This window comes from Heterodontus francisci, chromosome 10, assembly GCF_036365525.1.
Source record: "Heterodontus francisci isolate sHetFra1 chromosome 10, sHetFra1.hap1, whole genome shotgun sequence".
Classification (NCBI taxonomy): Eukaryota; Metazoa; Chordata; class Chondrichthyes; order Heterodontiformes; family Heterodontidae; genus Heterodontus; species Heterodontus francisci.
Window position 1 is genome coordinate 31,418,767 of NC_090380.1, and position 9,381 is coordinate 31,428,147.

A 9,381-nucleotide genomic window follows, 5' to 3' on the forward strand; every position below is an offset into this window, starting at 1 on the left:
GAACTTGCAGGTGGCGGTGTTCCCATGCATTTGCTGCCCTTGTCCTTCTAGTTGGTAGAGGTCGCGGGTTTGGAAGGTGCTAAGGAGCCTTGGTGCATTGCTGCAGTGCATCTTGTAGATGGTACACACTGCTGCCACTGTGCGTCGGTGGTGGAGGGAGTGAATGTTTGTAGATGGGATGCCAATCAAGCGGCCTGCTTTGTCCTGGATGGTGTTGAGCTTCTTGAGTGTTGTTGGAGCTGCACCCATCCAGGCAAGTGGAGAGTATTCCATCACACTCCTGACTTGTGCCTTGTAGATGGTGGACAGGCTTTGGGGAGTCAGGAAGTGAGTTACTCGCCTCAGGATTCCTAGCCTCTGACCTGCTCTTGTAGCCACGGTATTTATATGGCTACTCCAGTTCAGTTTCTGGTCAATGGTAGCTCCTAGGATGTTGATAGTGGGGGATTCAGCGATGGTAATGCCGTTGAATGTCAAGGGGAGATGGTTAGATTCTCTCTTGTTGGAGATGGTCATTGCCTGGCACTTGTGTGGCGTGAATGTTACTTGCCACTTATCAGCCCAAGCCTGGATTTTGTCTAGGTCTTGCTGCATTTCTACATGGACTGCTTCAGTATCTAAAGAGTCACGAATGGTGCTGAACATTGTGCAATCATCAGTGAACATCCCCACTTCTGACCTTATGATTGAAGGAAAGTCATTGATGAAGCAGCTGAAGATGGTTGGGCCTAGGACACTACCCTGAGGAACTCCTGCAGTGATGTCCTGGAGCTCAGATGATTGACTTCCAACAACAATGTGATGTGCATTACCTTTTCACAGCAAATGCTGGAAATACTCAGCAAGTCTGGCAGCATCTGTGGAAAGAGGAACAGAGTTAACGTTTCAGGCCTGTGACCACCAGTTCTGATGAAAGTTCAGACCTGAAAAGTTAACTCTGTTCCTCTGTCCACATATGCTGCCAGACCTGCTGAGTATTTCCAGCACTGTTTTTATTTCAGATTTCCTGCATCTGCAGTATTTTGCTTTTATTACCATGCCTTTTCATCTTGATTTCTCAGTACCAGACACTTCATTAGTTGTGGAGCAGCTGTGATTCTGCATTTGGGTGAGTGTTGCTAAGGACTTGGATCTTTTTTTGAGTAAGACTGTTCTCTAAAAACTTAAAGTAAATGTCATGCTACAAAGTATAATGTGGCTACAGCCTAAATTCCTTCTAATTAAAGGAAAACAATGGTGATTGAGAAGTTACTTCTGTGTTCCCCCTGCATGCCTCACACCCTTAGCAGTGGCAGTGGATTGCCAATATTGAGCACTATCTCTCACGGGGTGAGGAGGTAGAAAATATGGTGTCTTGCGCTCAGAACAGCTGTAATTATGTCGAAACAACTTGTTTCAAAATGTGGCACCACGAAGCTCGCAAAATCCTGCCCACAGTTTGGGAAAAGTAAGAGAAATGCAAACAGATCCAGCCTGGCAGGCATCCAGAATGAAACTAAGTACAGTTGGGAAAAGTGATGTATATAAATAAATTATTGATGAGATTTAAGGGCAAAGGAGATTATTTGAATACTTCACAGCAAATATATTTTAGAAATATTTACCTTAATTATTTTTTTGCCCCTAAAAAGAGCACAATGAGAGGCAGCAACCTGTGCTATGTTTTAGTATTGGGACTTTTAGTTTGTTAATGGGTTAGCATTGCCACATATTGGTGACTTAAGGTATTACTTTGGAAGTTCCAGAAAGCACGTGTGAGCAATCTGCCTATTTCAAAGCAGTCCTGTTGTAGCAGATCTGATGAGCTGTTGAACTGGCAATAGATGTGTGACTTAAGTGGCAACCATCAGCTTCTAAAGGTTACTGATTACGTATATTAACTTTTATGTCAGCATTTCACAGGAAAAAATCTTTGGCCCTGATATTAACCTGAAGACAGGCACATGGCATGAGGGTTAGTGGGTAATGAATCCACAGCACTGACTGACTTACAAGCTTGACAGATTTTAACGACTAACTGTTATTTAAATACCTTACCTGGTCTGGCCTACATTTGACTCTAGACCCACAGCAACGTGGTTGACTGTTAAAAATGCTGTCTGAAATGGCCTATCAAGCCACTCAGTTCAAGGGAAATTAGGGATGGGCAATAAATGCTGGCCTAGCGAGTGACGCCCACATCCCACAAACGGATTAAAAAAAAAACTTCCCAGTTCCTCGATGGAAAGTTGCATCTGCTAGTGTGACATCCATCTGCACAACGTAATTTCGCGTCAGCTGTAGGCTCAGTATTTCTGTGAAGGAGGCTGAGGGAGAGGGCTATGTACACTTAAAAAAAAAAAATAGTTGACTGTTGGAAGAATGTCTGGCAAGAGAGGGAAGGTGGCCTCCACGTTCAGTGACACAGCCCTGGAAGTAATGCTGGGAGTTGAGAGCAAGAGGGTCTGTGTTGTTTCCCCCAAGGGAGAAAGGGAAACCTGCTGTGACAACCATGAGAAGCTGGGTTGAGATGGCTGAGGAAGTCAGCAGCAGGAGCGTGACACCTAGGACATGGATTCAGTGTAGGAAAGAGTTTAGTGAATTGACAAAAGTCCAGACATGATCATCTTCCATTCCGTCTTATCCTTCCTGCACCATTCACGCCACCCCTCATCATGGTACAACGTACCAGCTCTCATCCTCACTTGCCACTTCCTCCTTTCACTGGTGCCAGTAAGTACATCCTTATCCCATCTCCTCTGATATGGAACTTGCACCTCCTCTCAGCGAACCTCTTTTTTAAAATAATTCACAGGATATGGGTGTTACTGGCAAGACCAGCATTTATTGCCCATCCTAATTACTCTTGACAAGGTGATGGTGATCCAGCCTCTTACCAGCTGAGAGGCTTGCTCAGCTATTTCAGAGGGCAGTTGAGTTAAACGAGTCAAACACATTGCTGTGGGTCCGGAGTCACATAGGCCAGACCAGGTAAGGATGGTAGATTTTCTTCCCTAAAGGACTTAAGTGAACTAGAATGATTTTTAACAACTCGGTAGCTTCATGGTCACCTTTACTGACACTCACTTTATATTCCAGACTTATTTAATTAATTGAATTTAAATTGCCCCAGCTGCCATGGTGTGATTTGAACTCGTGTCTCTGGATCATTAGTCCAGGCCTTTGGGTCACTAGACCAGTAAGATAATCACTATGCTACTGTGCCCCCCACTCCATCCAATCTCCTCTAATGCATAGCATCTCCATTCCCCTTGCATCTGTTTGATTCTCAGTTACACTGTGTGCACCACATCCAGAGGAAACATATATCCTTGTTATATACTCATGGGACTGTCCTCCCACACCATCCCCTGCCCTTTTGGAGGAGTTGAGCACAAAATGCCAGGGAGAGGGCCAGGACCAGTCGGCAGAATGAAAGTGGGCCCTGAGGAGGAACAAGCACTCGAGATAAGTGGCAACTCAGGCACACAGCATTGATGAGGGCGAGGTTGGTGGATCACAGAAGCAGGGTGGATTAACTTTTCTACCCCACATCTCCCGTAAACAAAACTCTCGTTCAGCCGACTTCACTTCAACCAGTGTGGTCCAGTGCTTCATGTGCACATTGAGATCGATGTAACATTACTAAATCTCTACCCTTTCCTTTACAACTTTCATAGGAAGAATATCAGCTCCTGCCCACAGTGGATAAAGTTCCTTGGAGGACAAAATCACCCCCAAGGAGGCACCATCTCATACGCCACATGCATCACTGGCAACAATGCATGTTGAGTGGGGGTATTACTCAGAGATGGAGCAGCACCTGGTGAGTGTCTCAGCACAATGAGCAGTAGGGTCAACCAAGGAGACCCGTAGGGCACAGTTTTCTCCAAGCTCTGTTCAACAGCACAGAGATGTAAAACCACAGGTGGCTAGCAATGAAAAGGAGAATGCGGGAGGCACGGGAACAACTGAGTATCGGTACTCCTACAAGACACTCTGCCTGTTATGGGAGGGAGGATGGAAGAGTCCACTTCCACCATTTTTGGGAGTGATGTCACAGGGTTTTATACTCTGCAATGTACCATAGAGAGTGTGGGCACCTCCAGGTGAATTGTAGCCAAGCACACTCAGCAGGAGTTCACTGCTACCAGCTGTTGTAGATGTCCTACAGGCTCATACAGTCTCTATGGAGACCATCTTAGACAAGTTGGTGGACAGAGTAGATCGGGGATCCCAGGGCATCACTCATCTCCTTTAGTCTGTTCTCCCGCAGATCAGCAGGACGAATGCACTGCTGCCCCAGGGCAGGTAGGGTGGCTGAACAGGCAAACCATGTGTAGACCTTTTTCAGGATATCTGCAAGTCTCATCTATTGCTACCCCCGAGCCAATACCTGACATAGTGTCTGAAGTCCAGCTGGCCCAGACTTCCCTTGCAGAAGTCCAGGAGGAGCAGTTGGTAGCAAGGCCCTCACGGGCATCCAGAGGTCATCAGCAACATTTGTAACAAGATGAATTGATAGCACAAATAGAAATAAATGGGTACGATATGAAAACCATTACAGAGATATGGTTGCAAGGTGACCAAGGCAGGGAACTAAATAAGGGTATTTGACATTTCGGAACGATAGGAAGAAAGGAAAAGGAGGTGGGGTAGCTCTGCTAACAAAGAATGAGATCAGTACAGTAGTGAGAAATGATCTTAGCTTGAAGATCAAGATGTAGAATCAGTTTGGGTGGAAATAAGAATTAGTAAAAGAAAGAAGTCACTGGTGAGAGTAGTTTATAGGCCCCCTAACAGTAGCTACACTAGGACAGAATATAAATCAAGAAATAATGGGGGCTTGTAGGAAATGTACTGCAATAAAGATGCACGATTTTAATCTTCATATCGATTGGATTAATCAAATTGGTAAAGGTAGCCTGGAGGATGCGTTCATAGAGTATATTAGGAACAGTTTATTAGAACAATACATTCTGGAACCAACCTGGGAGCTGGCTATTTTTAGACCTGGTAACATGCAGTGAGACAGGATTAATAAATAACTTCATAGTAAAGGATCCTCTAGGCATGATAGACTTTCGCATTCAGTTTTAGGGTGAGACGTCTGGGTTTGAAACTAGTGTCTTACCCTTGTAATTGCCTTTATTTAAGTTTATGAAGACAGAATTGGCTAAAGTGGACTAGGAAAGTAGGTTAAAAGGTAAGGCAGTAGAGAAGCAATGGCAGACATTTATTTATTTTATTTTATTTAGAGATACAGCACTGAAACAGGCCCTTCAGCCCACCGAGTCTGTGCTGACCAACAACCACCCATTTATACTAACCCTACAGTAATCCCATATTCACTACCAACTACACTACACTAGGGGCAATTTACAATGGCCAATTTACCTATCACCTGCAAGTCTTTGGCTGTGGGAGGAAACCGGAGCACCCGGCGAAAACCCAAGCGGTCACAGGGAGAACTTGCAAACTCCGCACAGGTAGTACCCAGAATTGAACCCAGGTTGCTGGAGCTCTAAGGCTGCGGTGCTAACCACTGCGCCGCCCATTTAAGGAGATATTTCATAACTCTCAACAAAGATTTATTCCATTGAGAAGGAAAGACTGTGAGAAGGATGCACCATCTGTGGCCAACTAAGGATGGTGTCAAATTGAAAGAAAAGGCATACGAGGCTGAAAAGATTAGTGGTAGGCCAGAAGATTTTAGAAACTAGCAGAGGATGACTAAAAGAAAAAGAGGGAGAAATTAGAGTATGACAGTAAACTGGCAAGAAATATAAAAACAGACAGTAAAAGCTTCTACAGATATATAAAAAGGAAGAGAGGAGCTAAAGTATGTGTAGGTTCCTCAGAGGATGAGTCTGGGGAGTTAATAATGGGAAACAAGGAAATGGCAGAAACTTTGAACAAGTATTTTGTATCTGTCTCCACAGTAGAAGATATAAAAAGCTTCCCAAGAATAGCAGAAAATCAAGAGGCAAAAGGGAGGAACTTAAAACAATCACTAAGACCAGAGAAAATGTACTAGGAAAACTAATAGGACTAAAGGCTGACAAGTCCTCTGGACCTGATGGCCTGCATCCTAGGGTCTTAAAAGATGTGGCTGCGGAGATAGTGGATACATTGGTTGTAATCTTCCAAAATTCCCTAGATCCTGGAAAGGTCCCAGTGGTATGGAAAACTGCAAATGTAATGCTTCTATTTAAGAAAAGGAAGTGACAGAAAGCAGGAAACTATTAGGCCTGTTAGCCTAACATCTGTCACTGGGAAAATGCTAGAATCCATTATTAAGGAAGTAGTAGCAAGACATTTAGAAAATCATAATACAATCAGGCAGTCAGCATGGTTTTATGAAAGTGAAGTTGTGTTTGACAAATTTATTGAAGTTCTTTAAGGATGTAACAAGCAGGGTGAATAAAGGAACCAGATATAGTGTATTTGGATTTCCAAAAGGCAGTCGAAAAGGTGCCACATGACAGATACTACACAAGATAAAAGCTCATGTTGGGGTAATATATTAGCATGGATAGAGGATTGGCTAACAGGAAACAGAGTGTTGGGATAAATGGGGCATTTTCAGATTGGCAAACTAACTAGCGGAGTGCCACAGGGATCAGTGCTGGGGCCTCAACTATTTACAATCTATATTAATGACTTGGCTGAAGGGACCGAGTATATTGTAGCTAAATTTATGAACGATACAAAGATAAGTAGGAAAGCAAGTCGTGAGGAAGACACAAAAGTGTCTGCAAAGAGATATAGATAGGTTAAGTGAGTGGGAAAAAAATTTGGCAGGTGGAGTATAATGTGGGAAAATATGAGGTTGTCCAATTTGCTGGAAGAATAGAAAAGCAGAATATTATGTAAAAGGAGTGAGACTGCAGAATGCCGCAGTACAGAGGGATCTAGGTATCCTTGTATATGAATCACAAAAGGTTAGTCTGCAGGTACAGAAAATAATTAGGAAGGCAAATGGCTGTTGGCCTTTATTGCAAAAGAGATGGAGTATAAAGTAGGGAAGTCTTGCTACAACTTTCCAGGGCATTGGTGAGACTGCATCTAGAGTATTGCATACAGTTTTGGTCTCCTTACTTAAAGAGAGATACATTTGCACTGGAAGCAGAGAATGTTCATTAGGCTGCTTCCTGGGATGAAGGGGTTGCCTAATGAGGAAAGGTTGAGTAGGTTGTGCCTATACCTGTTGGAATTTAGAAGATTGAGAGGTGATCTTATTGATTCTGAGGGGGCTTGACAGGGTAGATGGGGGGCACAGTTTCAAACTAAGGGGTCTCCTTTTAAGACAGTAATGTGGAGGAATTTCTTCTTTCAGAGGGTCATTAATCTTTGGAATTCTCTTTCCCAGAAAGCAGTGGAGACTGGGTCATTGAATATATTCAAGGCTGAGTTAGATAGATTTTTGATTTACAAAAGAGTCCAGGGTTATGAGTGCCAGGCATAGAGTGGTGTTAGGACCACAATCAGATCAGCCCTGATCTTATTGAATGGTGGACCAGGCTCGAGGGGCCAAACAACCTACCAATGCTCCTATTTATGTCCTTATGACCACTTACGAGTGTTTCCATTTTTATTTGTTAGATTTTGAGAATTTGTGTTTTAAAACTGAAAAGGATTCCATAGATGCTGGTACTTTGGGTGGTTTTTGTTAAAGGTCACCAGAAGGTTTGGACTGAGTTTAAACTGTAAACAGTTACTGGAAGGCACCTGTTTTCAAATAACCCGTCAGAGGTGGTTTTTGACTTGGGGGGAGATGTTTACTAAGAAGTGAAAAACCAAGGTTGTCAGGAGACTTGCTTTCTGGAAAGTTTTAGTTTCAATTTGAACTATTTTTTTAAAAAAAGTCAGTTGCTTCCTGCCTGCCAGAAGACAGCTCATCTCTCTCTTGAAAAGAAACCCTGTATTTCCAATGTGTCAGATTCCTATTTCCTCCCGTATCTGAAGAAACCATGCCTGCTTGAAGAATCCTTTGCACATCGAATGTGTGGGAACTGAAATTTTGTTGCTGCCTTGCTGCAGTACCTGTCCTGCTGTGGGATGGTGGGAGGTTCCAAGAGATGTCATGAGTCACTGTAGAAGGGGCTATATCTATCCCTTGTATCCAAACAGCCATCGTTTAATACTGGTAAACTCTTCTTCCTCATCCTATTTGGAGCCTCTGTAGCTGCATTTCTTGGAAAGCCTACCTAAACTGATCTTCAACATCGCCTGGAAAGAACTGTTCTGGGACGATCTTAGTGACTGCCGCCTATATGCATTTGGGTCGCCAAACCAAAACAAAGGACATCTTTCCATACCTTCTTTTCAGCCTAAGTGTTTTTTTATATTGCTTCTATTTTTTGTAACAGCTGTAAGCAAAAATCCCTTTTATAATTTTTCCCAGTTAACCGGTGTGTATGTATGAGTGTGTTTGAGTGCTAGGATATTTAAGGGGCTTTAATATTTCAATTTGTGTGTATGTTTTACTTAATTATTGGTTAGGACTTGGTTTATAATAAACTGATAATTTTGTTGTTTATTAAAGAAACCTGGTTGGTGTGTTTTAGTCTAGGAAAAATAGAGTATATGATTGAGTGGGAAAATTTAAATATATGTTGTGACCTGTGGAGAAGTGGAACTAGAATAAACAGTGCACTCCTCCTGTCTCGGTCGTAACATCGCCAGCATCTTGGAAGACTGAGGAAAATACATAGCAATCTGGCACCACCTCTGTTCAAGCTATCTGAATAGCACCTTGTAGAAGTAGGGGGCATGCAGTTTAATAAATCACTGAGGGTTAACACTTAGCCGTTTCAGTGATTAGCTTTATAACGTTTGAATTGTGTAGCGCATTAAAATCTTTATCACTTCCGTTATTCTTGTGTGCCCTATGCTTTGAAGACAATTTGTGCCTGTTTTTTATGGCATAGGTTGGGAGTCGCAGCAATATTTTCAAGGTGACAACTCGGAGGATGTCAAGGAGTAAGGTTTGAATGACTGTGGAAGGGGGTCAGGTCATCTGAGTGGTTGAGGTTACAGATGTCTCAATGAAGCAACGTGCTATGAGGGTTGTACGATGATCCACAAACTGCATTTTCAGTCCCCCATCTTCCTCTTCACCATTCTCTTCCTCGTCAGATGATGAGTCCTGAAAGCTTTCCTCCTCTGGGATCTCCAGTACGCATCATGTCACAATTATTCTGCAAGCCTTCAGAGCCATTAAGGCAACTGAACTTTAACTTGAGCCCTATGGGCTGCTCTAAGACACACCTTGAGGTGATGTGTCAGCTGCTGTACTTGTCCTGCTGTGGGGTGCTGAGAGGTTTGAAGAGATGTCATGAGTCACAGCAGAAGGGGCTATCTATCCCTTGTATCCAAACAGCCATCCTTTGATACTGG